This window comes from Camelus bactrianus, chromosome 4 (assembly GCF_048773025.1).
Source record: "Camelus bactrianus isolate YW-2024 breed Bactrian camel chromosome 4, ASM4877302v1, whole genome shotgun sequence".
In the NCBI taxonomy this organism is placed as follows: domain Eukaryota; kingdom Metazoa; phylum Chordata; class Mammalia; order Artiodactyla; family Camelidae; genus Camelus; species Camelus bactrianus.
Window position 1 is genome coordinate 21,833,875 of NC_133542.1, and position 23,490 is coordinate 21,857,364.

The 23,490-nt window shown below is 42.6% G+C and overlaps 1 protein-coding gene across 13 annotated transcripts in view; it reads right to left on the minus strand.

The window, feature by feature from the left end:
• Positions 1 to 3,378: 3,378 nt before the first annotated feature.
• CCDC171 (coiled-coil domain containing 171) overlaps positions 3,379 to 23,490 on the minus strand; it is a 388,533-nt gene continuing 368,421 nt past the window's right edge. For all 13 annotated transcript variants that reach the window (XM_074361538.1, XM_074361540.1, XM_074361545.1 and 10 more), the window contains 4 exons: positions 9,480 to 9,602; positions 8,403 to 8,466; positions 5,068 to 5,177; positions 3,379 to 3,547 (listed from right to left, as the gene is read on the minus strand). The gene's annotated coding sequence lies outside the window, so the exon portion shown is untranslated. The remainder of the gene's footprint in view (positions 3,548 to 5,067; positions 5,178 to 8,402; positions 8,467 to 9,479; positions 9,603 to 23,490) is intronic.

The following is a 23,490-nucleotide window of genomic DNA, read 5'->3' on the forward strand; positions in this document are numbered from 1 at the left end:
AGGGCAAAGAGGAAGAAGGTGAGAACTTTGCCATCAAGGAACTGAGACAAACATGGAAGAGTGCATAATGATGAACTCTCGTAGGAAGTAATGTTGTGCAAGGGTTCAGGGGGCTAGTCCATCAGGGAGTTATTAGATGCCTCTATGAGTCCTACAAATGTTGAGGACCATATGAGATACCAAAGAAACATGAGATGGGACTCAGATGCTGTTCTCCAGAATCTTCACATCTTCTTGGGGAGGGCAAGACTTTCAATGGGAAGCAATGTGAGAACCGCAGTAGAGCATAAAACATTAAATTATGTGGTATAAAGATAAGTGACAAATTGAGGGTTAAGAAAAAAAGCAGTTGAAGACATCAATTCACTTCACTTCAATTCGACATTTTTGGAACTCCTTATTATGTAATAGGCATTAGGTAGACACTTGGGAGAGGAAAATAATAGGACAATTTGGGACAAAATGATTTCCTTCCCCAGACGAACTTACAGTTTAGTAGGGAAGACAAGACATAGACGTAAATACAATTAATTCCAGATGCTGTCAATTGGACTCAGTTGCTTGGCCCTACAATGTCAATCCAACCAAAGACTGGTATTGAGTACAAATCAGTTAGGAAGATTTTGGCAGCAAAAAAAAAAATAAATAAATAAGTGGAAAAGAACAAGGAGGGGGGAGATGAGAAGAAGGAGGGAAAAGAAAAAGGAGAAGCAAAAGAAAGAGAAGGAAAGGGAAGGAAAGATCTTGAATCAGATGGCTTAAACCAGAGAAATTTGCTATTCACGTAACTTCAAGTTCAGAAGTAGGAGGATCCTAGGCTGAGGTTACTCTCAACTCTGTGCCCTGCTGTCCTCATTTCTGGCTTCTTTCTGAAGCTAGTTCCACTTGGACAGCAAGATGACTACAGCAGTTCCAGGCCAACACTTCTTGATATGACACCAAGGAGAAAACAAGGGACAGTGTGTTGAGAGATTTCTCTTCTGAAGCCACCACCACCACCAGCCCCTGCATTGGCCAAAGTTAATGTAGCTGTGGAACCATGACCACAAGAGTCATCCACCGTGAGCTGGGCCCTGGGCTGGGTGCTATGAACAAGACAAAGTTCCTTGTCCTCAAAAACCTCATATACAGACGGGGAAAACAGATGAATAATGAGTTACAGCACCATGTGCTATTAGAAAATCAAAAGTGGCATTTGGGAGATATGAAGGAGAAAATTCATGGAGCAGTAAAGCTAGCTGGTAGAAGAGGAAGTTATAGGCAGAGAGAGAAGTAAGTTCTAAGGCTAGAGGCGGATTCCAGCGAGTCTTCATCAGATCATGCCCTAGGTGCCACCATGTGTGGCATGTTCCTAGTGCCTGGTGAACCAGCTGGAAAATATGAACCCCTCCATTAATGACAGTCAATATCTAAAATGAGTGAATTAATGAGCTCAGAGTATAAAAAACAATAGGCAGTTTCATGCATCTGGTGGGATGGAGAGGGTCTTTCATCCTATGCTAAGGAGTTTGAATTTTATTTTGAAGACTATAGGAAGCCACTGAATGTTTTAAGTGAAGGAATGGCATGACCAAATTTTGGTTTTGTAGTAGATCATTCTTGCTGTAGTATGGTGAAGGGAAGACTAAAGGCAGCTAGAAATGTTAGCAAGAGTTTGCCAATGATAAAGGCCAAAGAGGATTAGAGACTAGTCATCACCACCCAAGGATGGCTCTACCACATAGAAACTCCTGGATCTCTCTTCTGGTTCCATCCATTTGGCACAAAATTCTGGGACCCCATCTCTCAGATGACATCTGACTGGGAATTTTTGCCTTCATTTCCTGAGCTCAGCAGGACTGCAGTTTGAAAGATCCAGTCCTCCTTCTATGGTCTTTAGTTACTTACGTGGAGTTGCAAATACATTTCTACATGACCTAGAAGCATCCTCTCAGAAGAGAGCCTCCTGCTAGTTAAAATAAACCAAACAACCTATAGGCTGACCAGCTTCTGGGACAAGGTATTATACAGACCAGAACTTTTTAAATAGTTGTGGTCTCTTTCATGTGCCTATGCTGATTGAGCAAGGGGTTAGCCAAGAGATTATCTGTCTGCATAAAGGACTCTTACTGAATCAGCTCTTCCCTGCCTCCTTCCTGTTACCCCAACACAGCCCACTCCCAGAGACCAATTGCTCTGGGCTGTCATTTCCTCATCTATTAAAAAAAAAAGGGAGGGGGAGTTGTTGAGGGGGAGTGGATCAAAACCTGATTTAGCCTCAGGGAGTGGTTGAGGTGAAGAGTATCCCGTCTGCTGGGTGCTCTGAGCTCTTCAAAAGAGCAAAGGAGAAGGCATATTATTCATGCAAGGCGGTGTTTTCCACTCTCCTCTCTGGGGAGTCCCTGCTGGGGAACAGAGGAGGTGGAGCGAGGTCCCCCCACACTGTCTCCGCACACTGTCTCCCCAAGCCGGCCTTGGGGAGGCTCCAGGGGGGAATAAATCGCCGGCAGCACAGCTCTGAGAGGAGAGAGGCTGAGTCGCAGGTGTGCAGTAGGCAGTCCTGGAGAAAGCACCGGCCTTCGGCCAGCTGTGCTCTGGGCCAGGCTCAGAGGCTGCCTGCTCGGGCCCAGCTCCTCTCCAGCGCAGAGACCCTCCCATAGCCGCCCCTCTTCGCCTTCACGTAAGCCCCACCTCCAATCCCTGTCAGAACTTGGGACCCATTAATAATGAATCACTGGGACTTGAATTCAATTCAGCCCATGCACATTCACTGGGAGTAATAATCAGGATTTTTATCCATCCTGCATATTGGCCTGTTTTTCCTTTGTGCTACAGTCACCACCTGAATCGGATTAGAGAAAGCAAAATACTGCAATTCACTGGAGATCACATTTCCCTTTCCTCCACCTTTGCCTCCACTTGCTGCTGAAAAACAAAGGATCAGGAAGGCTATGGCTGGGGCTCTGGCCCGACCAGGCTCAGTTCCACCTGCTCATCAGCCTAGGCACTTAAGTTATTTACTTAGCCGAATGAGGGCGCTCAGCTTCCAGAAGGCCTGGGCAGGGGCCAGAAGAGTGATGCTTTTGCCCTGAGGCAAAGACCTCTGGATGAAAAATGTTCTTGAAGAGAAGTTGTGTTGTGTCTTGTGTTTTTACAGGGGTGAGCAAAAGGTGTCACAACAGTGGGTCCCAAGCACCATGACAGTTTTCTCTCTCTCTCTCTCTGTCTCACACACACACACACACACACACACTCCCTACCCGCTGCCTTCCTGTTTAAGGAGAGGAATTGGATGATCTGTTTCTGTGGGCGCCCCATAATGGCATGGGGGCATTTCCCAGATTGTTTCTTCCCTGGGACAATTGTTGGATCTGCTTGGAAAGGAGCCTTGATAGGATATTCAATATCATGCATTTGTTGCTTTAAAAATACCAGTGCCCCAGCAAGAGGAGGTCATGTACTTCTTACTGGCACATGTCCCCAGACATGGTGTTTTCTTTGTCTTAGAGAATTGCTTTGGTTTAATGGGTGTTACACACAAAGAATGATGGGAATCTGGTGATCATTTCTGAAAAACAAAAAAACAGAAACAAGAGAAGTCAAGCAAAGGCAGGCCATTCTCAGTGCTGTAAAGACCCTGAGCAGCCACTCGGAGCAGATCTTGTCCTCCCTCAGGAAAGGCCTTTGGTGGCGCTGGGGAACCCTGAATGCATTTAGTGTCACAGAAACCTTTTTCTAATGCCCAGGTCCGCATCTTCCCTCCCTGGACTGCATGAGCAATTTCACTCCATCATTCCCACAGGCCTCCTCTGCTAACCCTTCACAGATCCCATTCCTGTCCTGTGAACCCGGGAAATGATTTTACTGCGGTTGTTGCCTGGGTAACCCCACAGAGGTAGGAAGCTCATTCCGGGGTGTTTTCTCCTAAGACGTCTCAGCTTATTCTTACACCTCAATAAGTCACATTAGATCCAAGAAAACAAGGTAACAATTATAGCCTAAATTGAAGAGTGGGGTGTCCCCCATGATAACTGTGTTTCTCGCCCTCAAGCAACCTGTTCTGTGCAAACCACATTTGGACACGTCTGCTGGGGTGGGAGGGCTGCACCCTACATTTGAGAAGGGACAGAACATCAATCCATAAGGAGCCCTGGGCATTCCACTCCCAGCTTTAATCTTTTTTTTATTTTTTAAATCAGGAATGCTGGCTTTTCAAGGCAATCCTGGAAGCATATCCCTCAGCAAGTTCTGCTTTACCCTCCCAGGCCAAGCTCCTAAAGGGGAAGGGCCTGGTCATTTGCACCTCCGTATTCCTAGCACTTGGTGTGCTATAGATGTAATCAAAGTAGTATTATCACTCAGTGAGTTCTTCACCTCACACCAAGCGATGTGTAGATATTCTCTCTCGCCATTAAATATGCTGAGTTGATTTTAACTAACCCACATAGTAGGAATGACATTGCTTTAAGGGACATGGTGGTAACTCAGTTGTGGAATCAGAGACGCCTTCTTTTAAATCCTGGCATTGTCATAAATTAGTTACTTGAAATCTGAAAGTAGTATCTGCCCTATCTGCTCCACAGAACTATCATGAAGGAAATGTCAAGAAATATTTGTCAGTTATTCCTTTGTAAATTCTAAAGTTCCCTACAAATCTAAAGTTTCCTGAAAATAAGCTGCCATAATATCAACAGCCAGATCACACAGTGGGGCTGTCACAGTTTGAAGTGGTATGGTATGAAGAAAAGTCACATGTTCCAAATTTCTTCCCCATTGATCTATCATAAATTGTCTCCTCTCATCTGCTTCATGATTCCCATGACTGGAGTCACAGCTTGGATAGCAAAAAAGGTTGTTGCCAAGTTACTGTATTAGTTAGCTATCGCTGTGTAACAAATAAGTCCCAAACTTAGGTGGTTTAACCACAATAAACATGTATCATCTCACATAGTTTGTGTTGGTCAGGAATTTGGAACAGTTTTGGTCAAGGGTTCTCATGATGTGTGCAGTTAAGATTTTGACTGGGGCTGCAGTCATCTAAAGGCTTTACTGGCACTGAAGGATTCACTTTCAAGGTAGTTCACTTACATGCTGCTGACCGTTGGCAGGAGGCCTCAGTTCCTCTTCATATGAGCTTCTCCATGAGCTACTTGCATCTCCTCACAACCTGGTACCTGGCTTCCCCCACAGTGATCAGTCTGAGAGAAAGAGCAAGCAGAAAGATATGGAGCATAACAGAGCTAAGAAGCAATTAGAAATGGTAAGCACTGTGGCAGACTATAAAGAAAGTTATGGATAATTTTGCATTAGAAAAAGAGGACATTTTAGCAATTACTGGACATTGATTCTGAACTAATGTTAGTCTTAGTAGCATTCCAGAAAACCACCATAACCCACAGGCAAAAGAGGATGTTTACAGGATTCCACTGATAAAAGGATTTTGGGGCTACTTTTATTTCTTCATGGGTCCACTACAGCCATGAACATATTCTTTTGTTATTTCCATAGTTCCTGAAGATGTAGTTTAAGCAGACATACTCAGCAACCGGTAGAATCACCACATTGGCTCCTTGACTTAGAGAATGGGGGTTTTTATAATAGAATAGGCAAAGCAGAAGCACCTGCAGCAATCCTCTGTACCAAAATAATGAACTAAGAGTAATATATTCCTGGGGCACTAGCAGAAGTTAGTCTACCAACAAAGACTTTAAAGTTGTAAAGGTGGTGATATCTATCACATCTCTATTTAACTGGCCAACTTGGCCTTTGCAAAAGACAGACGGATCTTGGAAAAGATAGTGTATTATTTTAAGTGTTACTAAGGTCATGGCTACAATTGAAGCTGCTGTTCTAGATGTTGTTTCTTTACCCTACAGGTCTGCCATCTGGCTGTTGATCTGGTGAATGCATTTTCTCTAACAGAAGAAGTTTGCCTCTACCTGACAGGAATAACAGTACATATTCACCATCCTGGTCTGGGGACTATGCTAATTATTTGCTTTACACTGTAATTTAGATTAGAGGGATGTTTTGATCCTCTGCCCACAGAACATTATGCTGGACCACAGTTTAGATAACATGAGGCTAATCAACCAGGAAGGCTGTTAGGAGCAAATACCCTGGTAAAACACATATGTGTCAAAGGTTGGGAGATACATACATTGGAAATTCAGGAATTTCAGAGACATTTCTAGAAGTTCATGTCTCCGTAATATTAGAATGTTTTATCCCAAGTGGAAGAAAAATTGCTGCATCATGTACCCATCACTACTAAGAACAAGCAACACCTTTATTGGCCATCTTTAGGGCCAATACATTCCACACATGGATGTCCTCCTCAGACCCTGTTGCTGAGTCATGCATAAGGCTACTCTTTCTTTGAGTGGAGTCCAAAGCAGGAGAAGCTGATTCAGGCCACAACACAAGCTATTCTGCCAACAGGTTTTCTGACCGATGAATCTAATCAAGCTTGAAGCATTGGTAGCCATTCAGGAAGTCCAGTGGAACCCACGTCAAGCCCTGAAAGAAGGTTCACAATGGAAAGTCCAAGCCTTGATAGAACCCCAGGTGATTATATCCAACATCATATGAGTATACACTTTTTTAAAGAAACAAGTTTACTGAGGTATAATTCACATATAACACAATGTACCCATTTTAGTGTTCAATGACTTTTGGTGATTTATATGCCTGAAAAACCACAACACAATCAAAATAGAAACATTTTCATCAAACCAGAACACTTCTTGTGCCCCACTGCACAAATCCCCATCCCAACACCCAAACCTTGCCCCAGACAACCACTGATTCTGTCAGTAGAGACTTGATTTATCTTTTCTAGAGTCTTATGTAAATGGAATCAGGCAGAACTCTTTTCTATTGGGATTTTTTTCATTCAGTGTAATATTTTTGAGATTTTTCCCTTCTGTCACATGCATTAATAGTATCAGTGGCTTGTTCCTTTTTATTGATGAGTAGTAACACATTATATGGATATACCACAATTTCATTATCCATTAATAAACACTTGGGTTGTTTCCAGGTTTTGATTCTCATGAATAAAGCTACTATAAGTATTCTTGAAGAGTACTCATGTGGACATATGTTTGTGCTTCTCTTGAGTAGATACTTAAGGAGTGGAATTTCTGGGGCATATGGTTAGTGCATATTTACCTTTACAAGAAACCAACAAACTGTTTTTCAAAGTGATTGTACCATCTTACAATGTCATCAGAAATATAGGAGAGTTCCAGTTGCTACAAATGCTTACCAATGTTTGGTATTGCCAATGTTTTTAATTTTAGCTGTTCTAATGGGAATATAGTAGTATTTCATTATGGTTTGAATTTTTATTCCCTGATGTTTAATGATGCTGAGCATCTTTTAAAAGGATTATTAGCTTAATTTTTATATCTTCTGTAAAGTGTTCAGATTTTGCCAGATTTTTAATTGCTTTTTTCTTATTTTTGAGTTGTAAAAGTTCTCTCTATATATAATGTAAACAAGTCATTTGTCAGATACATGTATCATGATTACTTTCTTCTAATCTGTGACTTAACTTTCATTTTCTCAAGAGTTTCTCAGAGAGTTGAAGCTTTTAACTTTAATGAAGTTTAATTATCACATTTTATTTAACGATTTGCTTTTTGTGCCCTGCCTATGGAACTAATTTTTCAACCAAAGAAGCAAGGCAACAGACTAATCTTACAGTATTCGTGGTGTTACTAAGTATCCCATCATCCAGAAGCAGCCAGTCTTACGGAATGGTAAAATGAACTCTTGAAAAACAAACTTATGGTTACTGGGGGTTGGGGGGAAGGAAGTGGGGAGGGATAAATTGGGAGTACAGGATTTGCAGATACTAACTACTATACGTAAAACAGATAAACAACAAGGTCCTACTGTATAGCACAGGGAAATGTATTCAGTACCTTGTAATATGTATGTATATGTATGTGAAGCTGAATCACTATGCTGTACACCAGAAATTAACACAACATTGTAAATCTACTGTATTCGATTTTCTTAAATGTTCAGAACGGACTCTTGAGCACTCAGTTCCAGCTCCATCTGGGAGATACCATACTCCGAGCTAGAAGTGAGTCCTGCAGGACACGACACAGGCTGTGAACCAGTAACCTGTATATAGTGTTTCCTCCACAGCCAGAAAACGCGATTCCACTACCCAGAGCACACAAGCAGGAAAGGGGCCTCTAGTATTTCACCCCATGCTCTACTTTCTAAATGTTCTCTTCTCATTCCTGGAACTCTGCTGGTTTAGAGGCTGTAGGACTGAAAAATTAAATTCTCCCAGCAGGGAGCACAACCATGTTTCCAGTGAATTGGAATTTTAGGCTCTTCATCCTATTGGACATTGTTGTGACTTCAGGTAGACCTGCCTCCAACCCTGACCCTGGACTTACACAGTTCAGAGATGTTCATTGTCTGGCTGATCAGTATCTCCTGCAAAATGACTGCTGGTGTCTCCTGCAAAATGGAAGAACATTCAGAGTTTTTAAGGAGTCAGTTACTTTGTATCTTATCTTTCTTGCTATAAATATAATTTTTAAAAAAGCACTAAAAATCTCAAAAACAGTTCAGTTTACCACAAGGGAGGGGTATTTTCGACTATATGCATATTTAATTAGTTATGGCATTATGTTATATGAATAGGCTAACACATTGCCTATTTTATTCATTGATATAGATTATTTTTATGATGAACCTAATGGGACCCATTTTGCCCTAGCAGATAAATGGGGCTATAAGGCAGTCAGACACAGGATGGGTACGTTTCAAAAGAGAGAAGGGTTTGGAAAAAGTCTGGGACATGTAGCACTACTGTCAGTAGGAGAGGGAAAAGCCTAGTTGTGGGAAGAAAAGGGAACCAGTGTATATCCTAATGTGGGCATGCAGAGGCTGAGAAAGGAGATACTCAAAAGGGGACATGAGAAGGAAGTAAAATCAAACTCACTTGTCCCAAATACCTAGTCCCGCCATTAAGGGACAATTTAATCTAGTAGAAACTCCACAGATATCTGAGTTAGGAAAGAAAATCCCTGTCCAAACTCTGCCAGATCTTCAAGGAATGTTCACAGTGCCACCACTGCCTTCAACTAGACTGTATTTTTCTCATCTGCAAAATGGGGAAATTAAAAATGGATGAGGACACCTCTTCCTCGTTTCTTAGTCTCATGAGTTTAATATGGTATCTAATTGAGTCCTTTGATCATCTCAAGTAATGGTGCATAAGGTATTTAAATTTATGCAGACTGTTTCTTTTGAAGAAGTAAAAACAAAACACATTCTCATCTATTAATGTTTAAATTTTCCAATGAGGGCACATAAAAAAAGAAAATATCCTAGTGCCCAGACGAGGGTCCAAACCTCAATTTTAGTTTTAACTCTGCCAGTTACTTGTTCTGTGACCTTAACCAAGTCACTTCCATTCCCAGGGACTTAACTTTGTTTACAGAATTACAGGATGAGATGTCACTCACCCGGGTCCCTCCAGCTCAGGATTCAGTGATGTGGGAGCTTCTGCCACAACTTGTCTCAGTCCTGACAGTGATTTTTTCCCTGGATGTCTTGTCTCAGAGTTTGGAAGATGAGAATAGCTTTTCCTGGCCATTTGTTGTAAAGGAAATGAAAGGCACAAAGTATGGAAATATCAATCATGAGCATTGTGATTTCAACAAAATTTATCTTTGATGCATTCTCACTCTCTACCTGTTGAGGCTCACAGCCTCTTCTCAGGGCCCAACCCCAACCCAAGCTTTTCCCACAAGTTCAGGATTCTCTCGTGGTGTTTTGGGTAACCTGGTGAGCAGGTTGCATGGCCTGGAGGAGTCTCACAGACACAGTGGGGTTTGGCAGTCTTCAAGAAGGTCAAGGAAATGTTTAAACAGCAGTCAGAATACCAAGGGCTAACAATATTTTTTCATTTATGCTTAGGACTGTCAATGTTTTATTGGTAAACTTTAATCCAGCAATATCAGGTATTTTAAAGTAAATTAACTTGATGTACACATATTTTACATGTACATGTATAATTATATGTAATGGCTATTTATTCATAGTGTGTATATTCAAACCCATGATGCCAAATTCTTGGAATAAGTCCTATTTGGGTCATCCCAGCCCTCAGAATCTTGTTCTACAATTGTTCATTCTAGAATCCATTAAAATCAATCAGTCCCCAGCATACCCTGTACTGTAGTAACCAATGACTTGGGAAACAGCACAGGGCACAATACGTTAATATCCATTTGGCAATCAATGAAATCAAGGCAAATATGGGATAGGTAACTTTTTTAGCACAGAGAAAACAGAAGATAAAATTCAGGATCCTCCAATATTTACTTGTCAAATGGAAGGCTGCCAGTAAATACTTGTGAATGAATGCAAGAAGACAAGAGAGTGTCTGAGTTACTGTATTATACTGCATCCCAAAGAGCAGCACAAAGGCTGAGACCGGAGTGACAAGTGCCAAGCTCAACCAACTCCAAGTACCCTTTTTGTTCAATGAAACTGACATAAGGTGAGCAGTTTCCTGTTTTGTTATTTACTGTTTTTGAAGCAACTTTCAAAGTCTAAATTTTCAGCCCAGTTTCTTTCAGCTTCTGAAACTACAGAATACTTTGTGAGTGAAGTTTATCCTGATGGCTCTGAGATTTCCATTCATTTGTAAATAAAAATGTGCTTTTGTATTACTATGTATAGCACATGATATTTTATATTAAAAGAAACAATTTTATCATCACATCTATTAAATTATGTGGAAATTATAATGAATTGCATGGTATATGCTATATTCTAATGAAATGTGTTATTTTATAATAGCTCCTTCTAAATCCCAGGCCCTACCCTGGTACTCAGTCTCCAAAGATGGTTAAGACACAGGTTGCAGACCTTGAGAAAATTACAGCCATGTGGAAGAGACGGAAATGTTTTAAAAATTTTTTTTTGTTAAAAAGAAGTAGAAAGTCTGTGTTTACAAGAAAATCTCTAAAATATTTAGCATCATGTCTACAACTTACTCTCAAACAGTTTAAAAAATATATGTATACTGTAATATGTATAAATAAATGTGTATATATATACATATATACATATATATATAAACACATATCCTTAGAGAGAGAACAATAAAGCAAATATGCGAAAATATTAGTATTTGGGGAATTTGGGTAAAGGATATACAGCATGCATTCTCCATGAGGCAATATTGTACTCAAAGGAATGAAAATTGTTCTTGGGAGCAAAAAAATCTGACTATTTTTCCATGTAAAGCTCAGATATACATAGAGTTTATAAGTAGATTTACAATAAATCTGTGATATTAAAATTTCATGGCAGAAGGTAATTAGAAAAAAAAATCTGTACAAGGGCTGGGGGGCAATAATGAGGAAAAGACTGAGAAACACTGGTATACACGAATTCTTTATACTCTTCTTGCAATTCTTCGACAAGCCTGAAATTATTTCTGAATAAAAAGTGTAAACATTGTGATATGCCAGTGCTGGGACTGTTATTGGAGCTTGGATGAGGGGGCCCTAATTCTGCAGGAGTGGGTGAGGGTGGCGCTGGGTCAGGTGACAGGGGAAGTCCCTAACAGAAGGGTGACATTTGCCCCAAACCTTGAAGGAGGATCATGAGTGTGCTGGGTAGATAAGGACAGGGTCTAATCCCAACAAGCTTCAGAGGAAGATTAAATTCTATATCATTCAGTTTTATTGTTTAGCATATTTTACCATATTCTAATGAGATACAAATTGATAAACCATGTCTTTTCTAAAGGATGAATCACAATTAAATAACAATTCGTTGTTACACAGAAGATCCAACTTCTAAACTTTCTAAAGAAATGGGAGTTTGAGGAAAAGCCTTTCCTCTAGGATTCACCCCAACTTTCAGTCTCTGAGGGAATGTTTCTCGAGTCACAATTTATAGACTTGGGAAAGCCTTGGGATTTTTGGACAGGGAAGGTGCCATCCTATGAAACTGGCCTTTTGCTCTGCAGTTGCATTGGGTCACAGAAGGTGGCTTTCACATTCCAGAGCAGCAAACCCTGCCTTGCTGTCAGCTGGAAATCCGACACTGAGCTGTGGAAATGCACAGTCAGAAAGCATGCTGTGAGAAGAGGCACATAAAGGGGCAAACGCTGGAAAAATTGTACTTTTCTTCCCATGACAGTTGCCTTTTGTTTGGACAAATAATTTGAGGAGAGAACAAAAAAGCGGCTGTTTGCTTAATGCCAAGCCACAAAATCATGGAGCCTTTCTGGCCCCAGCTAGGAGAAAATTCCTTGTCCCAAGCATTCCTGATGACTGGTCTTCAGGTCCTGCAGACTGAGGTGACACAGAAAGCACCCACTGTCTCCAGTGCCCCTTTCACTCGGCAGTGCCCACCTCACTCATTTGTAACTCAGTAGGACAGGAGGCCAGGGAGGCCAGAGAGCTCAATGCCAGGCCAGGCCAGGCCAAGCCAGAGGGGGCTGCAATGGAGAAGGGTGACCTGAAAGTAAGTCAGTAATGTGTAAGGATGCCCTGCCTGCTAGTTGCCTGTTTTCTTGGCGAGAAGAATCTGCAAAAAGAGCACAAAACCTTGTGTTCAAAAGTTTTGGCGTTTGTAACATATACAGACGCGTACACACATAGACACACATGCCCAGAAACACCCAAACTGCTTGTGATATATACATTTGGTGCCAACATAAACAGGATCTTGGCCAAAAACCATGTTGGTTAGCAACTGGCCAATGAAGTGTTTAAAGTTAGAGGCCAACAGAAAAACCCAAACAGTGGTGTTTTTTCTTAAACTTGAAGCCACCAGTCAGCATTGCTTTTCCTTTGCAGAACGGCTTTCTAATATCTTCACTCAGGAAAGATCCTGTCTGCAAAGAGGCCTGTGATGAGTTTGCTATTAGTTGAGTTCATTACCATAAATCCATCCAAGGTGAGTTCCAATAACAATTACCAGGCCATCAAGCCATGAAACCCAAGGGCCGTTTTGAATTTGTGACCAGTGCCAGTGAGAGGGAGGAGGGAGGTGCCGGGCTTCTACAACTGCCTGGTCTCCAAAGTTTATGGAAGGACTGAGGCCCCAAAGGAGGAAGGAGCAGCTTGCTGGGCCAGCCAGCTGCCACCTGGAAGAGTAGGCTGGGAAGGAAGTAGATGCTGGTCACTCAGACCTACAGAGTCCACCCTTGGCCCCATGTAGAGTGAGCACGTCATCCTAGGGGTATCCACACACTAGACACGACTCTTCCTCACCATCTCCCACCTCCAGGGATCAAATGCTCCTTCTACTCCCTAATAAAGTTGGTTCCCAGGAAAGGACTGATGTCCATTATTTACCACTTGACTGAATATATTTTAGTCAATGTTAACAGGTCATAGGATGTGTTGCACTTGAAGTCTATGGCCCAACAGCCTTGACTTCTGCTAGAAGAACTAGAGTCCTTGGACAGCAAATGGGACAGGGTTTGGTAAGGATGAGGAGTGTCAGGCTTTCTCAAAAGGATGCTCACTGTCTGCGTGTTCTTCATATCTCAGCCTCATTCTCCATTCCTAAGTAGGTTAAATCCGGCCGAGATGGTCTCTTGGTACCATATACCTCTCCTTAGCCCTTGCTAAGTCAAGACTCATGTCTATACTGAACCACCATTCTCTCTCAAGTACCTAGCCCAGTACCTAGCATATAGCACATTTCAGTGACTGTTTGTTGAATGAATAAATCAATGAAAGATTAGATGAAGGTTTGGATGGATAAATGGATGGGTAGATGGGTGGATAGATGGACAGATGGATGATGGAGGCATGGATGAATGATGATTGATGGATGATGGAATTTCAATATAGCTCCATCGGGGCCCTGTTCATCTTTCTATGATCCTGCCTCCCTGAGAACTCTCTTGCAAACTTAAAGAAGCCCAATCAATAGGTGATGGTGTTACTGGATGCTCATGATGAATTACTGCAGTAGCAACTGAGAAAGGCCAAGAGAGCAACCAAAGAGAAGGGCTGGGAAGGTAAAAGGCAGAGAGGGAGAAATAAGAGAGGTTGAGAGGTGTGCAGAAAAACAGACCATGGGCAGCTGGAGGAGAAAGGCAGAAGCTTTGGGGACCTGAAGGAAAAACAGAGGGAAGAGAGGCAATGAGACTAGCCATGGTGCTGGGGGGCGGGGGGAGTGGGAGGCAACTGAGAAGTGGGAATCATGGAAAAAGAACTTGTATTATCTGGAAAACAAAAACAATAGGGGCTTCTCTAATAGGACTACAGGGAGGTGAAAGTTGAAAGTGGGAGGCTTGTAAGAGACGAGGAGAGGAATCGTAACCAGAAAAATTTAAGTAGCAGAGAAAGAGAAACAAGACGAAAGAAAAATGCTGGTCCTGAAAGCTACAGAAGGGGTGCCTAGCCTGGGAGAGCCAAAGCCACAGCCGCTCTGCCAAGGGAGGAAACCTTAGGAGACCCGCCCAACCAGAATCTCGAAGTCTCAGACTTTTTCCACCTTATGAGCTGTAAATTGATCTATTCAGTTAGAGAAACCTGGTTTTTATTGAGTAATTTCCTCTGAACGACCTCCAGTTTTGAAAATGTCCCCAAAGTTCTCTGACTGCTCCCTCCCCGGCCAGGTCCCTGCGTCAATGCCCGTAAATCACAGAAGGCAGGCCCCCCTTGCTGCCCGTCTCCTGGCTAATCCTGATATGGCATGGGGTCCTGCGTGGTGCCGAGACCTCGGCTCTGTTTGTTCTGCCAGCCAGGTCCCAGAATGCACCTCGCTGAGCTGACATCCAGGCAGCCGCTCAGGAGCCCCCAGCCACAGAAGGGATTTCTAACTGTTCCCAAGCCACGTCCTATGCCTGGCCTGGATATCAAGGAAATGTCTCCATTTTTCTTCTTAGCCCTAAAATGGGGCCTCTTGCAGATACAAACAAGGAGCTCTTTTATGGGAAGCACTGCCCATCACTTGCTTTTACATTGCATCCTTTATGCCAGTATCCCTCAAAGCACTTTCACAGACAAGTGTTATTGTCTCCCCCCTTACAGATGGTACAGAGAGGACAGCACAGAAAGTTAAGTGGTTCAATGAAGGTCACTCAGAAAGTCAGAGCAGAGGTGGGAAAAGAATCAGAGCTCCCTGCTCCCAGGCCTATCACCTGCCACTCCCAGGCCTAGATGGAAACAACCAACATCTGTGAGCGACCTTCCCACACTCCCAGCAGCAGTGTGCAACAACCCCCCACCTTTGCTACTAAGGCTCAGAACTGAGCCTCTAACCAGGATTGCATAGATCCTTGGATGGAAGGGGCCATCTTGCAAAATCAATTGAAGGCCGATGGACTTGCCAAGACCCAGTAGGGTGGGAGGGGGGCCTGAAAGTCCCCTCAGGAGGCAAGATGCAGGCGTCAGGCTCGAAAAGTGATTGCATTACCTGTGTAGCTGAGGTTTTACTGCTTGCTCAATCTGAAAGTTAGCGAAGTAGTAATCAATGAAAAGGAAATATAATTGAGAAGATTAAAAGCTGAGGGTGGGTATGGACTGGGGAGGGAAGTGATTGCTAAAGAGGTCCATTTGTATAATTCAAAGGTCGATGCCTCTCATTAAACTCACATCTCCAGACACTCAGGGGATGAAAGAAAATCTCTCCATGCTGACTGGCTGACACCTAAGAGTTTCCTCCGGCCACTTGCAAGGGTAGCGTGAGACCAGAGGGACAGAAGAAACCGTTGGAAGGAGACTTTAGGAGAATCCACAGCAAAAGAACATTTAGAGAAATGAAACACAAAACCAGGCCTTCTGACCCTTTTAAAAATGATATCCAAGTTTCTTTTAGACTAAGGAGGGCTTGTTTACAAGAGCTGAATGAAGGCTGAACTGATGCCCAGGGAAGTTCTAGACTGGCACAACCTCACCTCCTCTGTTTATATTCACACCCACCCTTTAAAACACACACACACACACACACACACACACAGTTTATCCTTACATGGAATGGGGAATGCATGTGTTTCTACAGCTTCGGATCAGTCACGGGCTCTGGCTGACACCACATGTTTACTTGCAGAACTAGCAACTATCTGTCTCTGAGGCAAGTGACAAGTTTGTCTTCCACATTCCTCCCTGGGAAAGAAGGTGTATAGGCAGGTGTGTGTGTGTATATCTATAGGTCTAAACTGACACTTGAGGGCTGTGGAGTCCAGGAGGCCAGGCCACCACTGCCAGCCAGGACATGAGCACCAGAGCAGACAATACTATGGTTTGCCTTCCTGCTGTTGCTCTTTTTCTGTGGAGGCTGCTAACAAGAGGATACCCACTCTAGGTCTCCCTTGTCCCTTCATTCATCTTCTGTCCTTGCTGCCAACACCAGCAACCCCTACCAGTGTGTCTCGGAGACTACAGGATACAGGCAGGGCTGCCAGACTTAGCAAATGTATTCATTTGCTATTGCTGTGTAACATATCACCACCAACTTAGCAGCTGAAAACAACACAAATGTTTCTCTCACAGTTTGCAGGGGTTTGGAGTCTGGCATAATATGGTTGGGTTCTCTGTTCAGGGCCTCCCACACTGAAATCAGGATCACCCAGGCTGCTGTCTCTCTTGAGGCTTGGGGTCCTCCTCCAAGCTCTTTCAGGGTGTTGTCAGAATCTAGTTCATTGTGGTGTAGGTTTGAAGTTCCTATTTTCTTGTTGGCTGGTAACTGGGGGCTGCTCTCAGCTCCTAGAGGCCCACTGCTGTGTCCTGCCATGTGGCCTTCTCTGCAACATAAAAGTATTCTCCTTCAAGGCTAATGGAGAATTCTCTACTGCTTTGAATCTTAGACGTCTTCTGTCTCTGGCCCCTAGATCCAGATTTAAAGGGTTCTTATGGTTAGGATCTAGCCTATACAGACAATCTCCTTTTGGATTAACACAAACTCAACTGATCAGTAACCTTTATTACATTTGCAAAAATCCCTTTTGCCATGTAATGTAAGAAAATCATAAAAGTGATGTCTCACTAAGTTACTGGTGTCACCCACGCTCCAGGGGAGGAGATTATTCAAAGGTAAGGGTCAGTGGGGAGCGTCTAAGAATTCTGCCTAACACAACAAATGAAAATACAGGATGCCCAGTGAAATTTGAATTTCAGATTAACAATGAATACTTTTTTATTATGATTATATCTCATAAAATATTTAGGACACACTTATACTTAAATATTATTTGTGGTTTATCTGAAATTCAAATTTCACTGGGCATCCTGTATTTTATCTGGCAATGCTAGACACAGAGCCTCAGGGCCTCTGCTCCACATACAGGACAAAACTGGCCTGCAGTAGAAGGCATTTCCTTTGTGAAGCAGGCAGCGGTAGAACTTTCTTCAGCTGGGGGCCCTTTGGTGATAAGAGAAGGCCTCTGTGGCCGTATTTCTACAGCATCACTATTTCTGCTTCCCTCCCCCAGCTCCCTCAGCCCAGGGCTGTCAACACTCTGCAAATGCATGGAGAGCAATTGTTGTTCCCAGGCCATGTGCAGAAACGGCCCTGAAGGTCAGCCACAGAGTCTCACTTGCCTAGAATCACAGCCTGGTGGGTGGAGCAGGGAATCAGGATGAGGGGGGCTTCGGTGCAGGGGGAGGCAGATGCAATCCCAGGCCCTCTCCCTTCTGCCCTGTGTGGAAGATTCCTGCCCCAGAAGAAGCTCTTTCCCTAGAGGTGGGTCATACAGGCTCCGGGCTGTGGAAAGCTCCCCTCACCGGCAGTTTTCCTTGTGAGCGATGCTTGGCTCTCCTCACGGCTGCTCCAAATCCTTGCCAGCAACACTTCAAACTCTGGCCGGCCCAGTGTTACATTTTAACAGGCCAGGCCCTATTAGTCTGATCCTAGGATGGGTTATTCTTTCCAGTTTTCACTAACAAAAATCCCCTTTTATTTGGACACTCAAGTGGCCTCTAGGAACGAGGCTTTCATGAGTTGCCAAAAATGTTCGGATGCGGCAACATTTGTGTGTGTGGCCAATTACATTGGTACCTCTGGGGCTGATCCCACAGGCCTTTCTCAGGCAAGACTTCTATGAACTTCCAGCAGACCCCCCACCCTTTCACTTGAGCTCTATCTGCAAGAGGAGGTCCTGGGTGGCTGCCTGGGCGGCTGGAGATGAGTTTATGCCTGGAGTTCTTAACTCTTATGAAATCAATCCGAGTGGGGAGAGTGATTTATAAGAGCACTGGTCAATGCATTATTAGAATTAATATCATTATTTCGCTGCTTCCTTTTTTAGTTTTTTCCTCTCATAAGTCAATTTAGTTCGATAAGATTGGGCTGAGTTTTGGCTGCACACAGACTGGAGTGTTCTGCGTGGTAAGAGGAAAGGACTGTTTGGCAAGTTCAGACAATGCCTCCATTGTTTTCTGATTTATTGAAAGCTCAGGTTTTGCTAGTATTACATGGGCTTGTTGATGTTTTGCAAAGCAGGGATTAGAATTTTTCTGACCTGAAGGCTATCTCCGTATAGCGTTGGTTTCTTAGAGTCTCTAGTTTGTTGTAATTTGCCTTTTCCATAGCCAAGTAATGGCCACTGAAAGGGTGGGTAGGTATTTTTATAATCATTCTCTCTTTCCATCTTCCTGTTTGGCCAACACACACTAACTTGTCTCATGTCTGCTCTGAGTTTCCTAACTGCCTGCAGAAGAGGATCTATTTGAGTCTTTTCCTTCATCATCATATGTATTAAATATGTTGGTTGTGCAATCTGCCTTTCCTGTTGATTGGATCCCAAGCCAGCGCAGGCTGGAGACCCCCATTGAAGGCCCACGAATATGGGTATCTGGGGCATATTCATGGGGGTTTAGTCGCTCTCTTTCAATAATCTCTTCATGCACTTCATGTAAACATCCCCTCCACTACATGCTTTTCAGAAATCTGTTGCAGGAGACGTCACTAGGGAAGCCTGAGGTATTTTCTTATGAAAAGGACAACATCAGAAATGCTTAGAGATTAGTCTGCAATAGGAAATCACAAAGAGCTGATTTGTCTTCAAGTCCAGTCATGCTCACTCATGCTCACTTCGCCCTTCATCTCTCTCACCCACCACATCTTCACCCTTGCGTCATCATTCACCTGCTCGTCAGCCTTCCTGGAGCTCCATGCCATGGCTTTTGCTATCTATAGTTCTTGCCTGGAGATTCTGACTCCTCTTTTCCTCCTTGCTGTGAAAGCAAAACAGGAGAAAAAACTTAGGAGAGCAGGGTGCAGTCCCAGTGGAACACGAAGCAGCTCCTAAGAGGCATTTGGATATTAACCCATCTAGGGCTGGCCAAAAGCCTGGTGGTGATTTGTTTTATTAATTCTAGCAGAAATTGATGTTTAAATAAGTCTTAAAGAGACAGGACTTCCAAATCCAGGGTCTTACATATAACACTCACTCACTAAACTATTGTGGAATCAACCAGATTTTATATTGATCAGTTTTTTTTCTGTTTGAGAAAGAGAAGTTATTAAAAAACAAAACAAACTTTCCACAAGTGAAAGCTTTCCCCAATAAGGGCTTATCATTATATCCTTAGAGACAATCCCATGTCAGAATTACAAAATAAGCCACGATACCCCAGTACTTGGAGCTGGGAATTCACAGGGCAGCCTCAGTTTTCCTGGAAACATGATTTGCCTTCATGTGAGCACAGCACATCAACATCATACCATCATTGCCCCACAATCCCAGTTCACACACCATCTCTGGCTAACACACGCAAGTCTGTTTCTTCCAAGGAGAGAACTTAGAAAGGAACATGAATCAAGAAATTGCTTCTGAAAACTGAAAGAGATCATTAAAATGTTGGTTCTGGAATGCACATCACTGAGACAGCAATCCAAAGGTGGCAAAAACTTGACAAGTGGTGTTACAAGTAAGGAGCTTTTACTCCCTTGTAATTCCATGTTCTAAGGTGCTAGGTTCCATTTCATCTTGTCATTAACACAATATTCTGGAAAGCTGACACATGAGTCCCGTTTTACATATGCCATAGTTGAGGCTGGGGGAATTTAAGTGGCTTGTCCCAACACTCATGGGTATGGACCAAAGCCAGCTTTCTTGTTCTCCTTTTGAGAAACACTGTTCAGAATGAATATATTTTTTCTAAATAGCAATTCTTAGTCACATATCTTTCCAATCAGGCTGTGAAGTCCTTGGTGATGGTGATGATGACAATAGGGATCATTTATTTTAATCCACTACATTTCAAGCACTATATTATGCTTAAATATAACTTAATCTTCAAAATTACCCTGTAAGTTAGGATAATAACATTAGCCCCATTGTATTAATTAGGAAAGGAAAGGCTCAGAGTTGTGGATTAACTAATGCAAAGTCACACAGCTCAAAGATAGCCAAGCTCTAATTTGGACTGCATTCTGTGTGCTTTCAGTAACTGCTGGATTGCACTGCAGTGTATGCTTGGTTAGAAAACCTAGGCTGACTGTTTTTGTGTCTCTTTCCTGTAAAGAGTTTCTTTCTCCTCATTTCTCACAGCAGGCAATTCCAACTGCTAGCCCCATATAAACATGTCCTAGTGTGTAACTGACTCATACAAACTCAGGGCTAACCATCTAGAGCACAACGCACCAGGTACAAAGGAGGGGAAGCTTCTCTGTCTCTCTGTCTCTGTCCCTGTCTCTTAAGAGCTACTTTTACAGCTCAACATTGTTCTATTTCTGGCTTCTCACTGATAACACAGATCAGGGCCACAAAGTGAGATCCACTCGTTCACATCCATGAGTCTCAAGCAGAGCACAGAAGTGTACAGTCAGGCCTTCAACTACTGGAAATGTTCATGGATCACTCTGGGTAAGGATTCATCATTTTTGAGACAGATAGTGTAGTTGCTCAGTGAAATCAGAAAAGCCAAAACCAGAACAAATCATAATAAAATTTATATGGAACCACAAAAGACTTAGAATTGCCAAAGCATCACTGAAGAGAAAGAAAGAGGCTGGAGAAATAACTCTCCCAGACTTCAGACAATACTATAGAGCTACAGTCATCAAGACAGCATGGTATTGGTACAAAAACAGACATATAGACCAATGGAACAGAATACAGAGCCCAGAAATGAACCCACAAATTTTTGGTCAACTGATCTTCGACAAAGGAGGCAAGAATATACAATGGAATAAAGACAGTCTCTTCAATAAATGGTGTTGGGAAAACTGGACAGCAGCATGTAAATCAATGAAGATAGAACACTCCCTTATGCCATACACAAAAATCAACTCAAAATGGATCAAAGACTTAAACATAAGACAAGATACAATAAACCTCCTAAAAGAAAACATAGGCAAAACATTAACTCATATACATCTCATATACATATACACCTCCTAGGGCAGTCTACCCAAGCAATAGAAATAAAAGCAAGAATAAACAAATGGGACCTAGTGAAACTTATAAGCTTCTGCACAGCACAGGAAATCATAAGCAAAACAAAATGACAACCTACAGAATGGGAGAAAATTTCTGCAAATGGTGAAACTGACAAAGGCTTGATCTCCAGAATATATAAGCAGCCCATATGACTTAATAAGAAAAAACCAAACAACCCAATCCAAAAATGGGCAAAAGACCTAAACAAGCAATTCTCCAAGGAAGAAATACAAATTATCAATAGGCACATGAAAAAATGCTCAATATCACCAATTATTAGAGAAATGCAAATCAAAACTACAAAGAGCTATCACCTCACATCAGCCAGAATGGCCATCATTCAAAAGTTCACAAATGACAAATGCTGGAGAGGCTGTGGAGAAAGGGGAACCCTCCTACACTGCTGGTGGAAATGCAGTTTGATGCAACCACTGTGGAAAACAATATGGACATTCCTCTAAAGACTAGGAATAGACTTACCATATGACCCAGTAATCCCGCTCCTCAGCATATATCCAGAAGGAACCCTACTTCAAAAAGACACCTGCAGCCCAATGTTATAGCAGCACTATTTACAATAGCCAAGACATGGAAACAGCCTAAATGTCCATCAACAGATGACTGGGTAAAGAAGAGGTGGTATATTTATACAATGGAATACTATTCAGCCATAAAAACGAACAATGTAACGCCATTTGCAGCAATATGGATGTCCCTGGAGAATGTCATTCTAAGTGAAGTAAGCCAGAAAGAGAAAGAAAAATACCATATGAGATCGCTCATATGTGGACTCTAAAAAAAAAAAAAAAATCCAAAACAGAAACAGACTCATAGACATAGAATACAAACTTGTGGTTGCCAAGGGTGGGAAGGGACAGACTGGGAGTTCAAAATTTGTAGATACTGACAAGCATATGTAGAATAGATAAACAAGATTATACTGTATAGCACAGGGGAATATATACAAGATCTTGTGGTAGCTCACAGAGGAAAAAAAATGTGACAATGAATATGTGTATGTTCATGTATAACTGAAAAATTGTGCTCTGCACTGCAATTTGACACAACATTGTAAAATGACTATAACTCAATAAAAAATGTAAAGAAAGAAAGAAAAAGAAAGAAAGAAAGAAAGAGGGAGGGAGGGAGGGAGGGAGGAAGGAAGGAAGGAAGGAAGGAAGGAAGGAAGGAAGGAAGGAAGAAGGAAGGAAGGAAAGAAAGGAAAGTAAGGAAAGAAAAGCTGTGTTCAGCTCCCAACTCTAAAACACACCAGCTGTGCCGCTTCAGGCCAGTCACTTAACTTCATTCAAGGTACTTCCTCACCTATAAAATGGGGACAATGCCGTTCTACTTTCAGTAGCTATGAGGATTACAATACACCTCTTCTGGCAAGGAGTAGGCCATCAACAAATATTGCTTTCCCTTTTGGAATATATGGAATATAATACAGATTTAGCTCAAGATGCTAGATTACATAAGTTGTAACCATCAACTCCTAGACTCTGTCTTAACACAGTGAAGCACTCAGAAGTTATTGCCTTAAGTGCAACTTAATTTACCCTTGTAGTAAGCACTCCAGCCCACCTGTGTGGACCACCCTGCATGGCTTTACCTTGGCACTTTGGAGGTTCTCAAGGGCTAGTGAGTCCAAGTGTGGTGGGTGGTCCCAAACTGCGAGGTTGCTATTTCATCTCTTTGCCCCACACATCACTTTTCTGTTCTGTTGGTGTGACCTCAATTTATTTCTTGCTTTCTCTATTCCTCTGTCATCCAGTGATGTTCTCCATTGTCATCAGACCCTCACTTCTTTCTGATTTTGTTTTCTTTTTTTTGCCCCTTTCCTCCAGTTTTCTCAGTCTTCAGTACCAGTGAGACTTGGCTGGTATCACTACTAACTGGCCAGCAGGAAACAGATGGCACACTCAAATTCAAAAAACTCTAGGAAGGTTTAATCAAAGGACTGTAAAGTGTGGGCAGGGTGCACCACACAAGGGATGATGCAGTACCCTGGGTCTAAGGACAAGGGAGCTGTTACCACCTCTAGGCCCAAAGGGATGGGGGAAGGAACCCCGAGCTTAGCTTCTAGAACCTGGAAGGAGGGTGCCAGA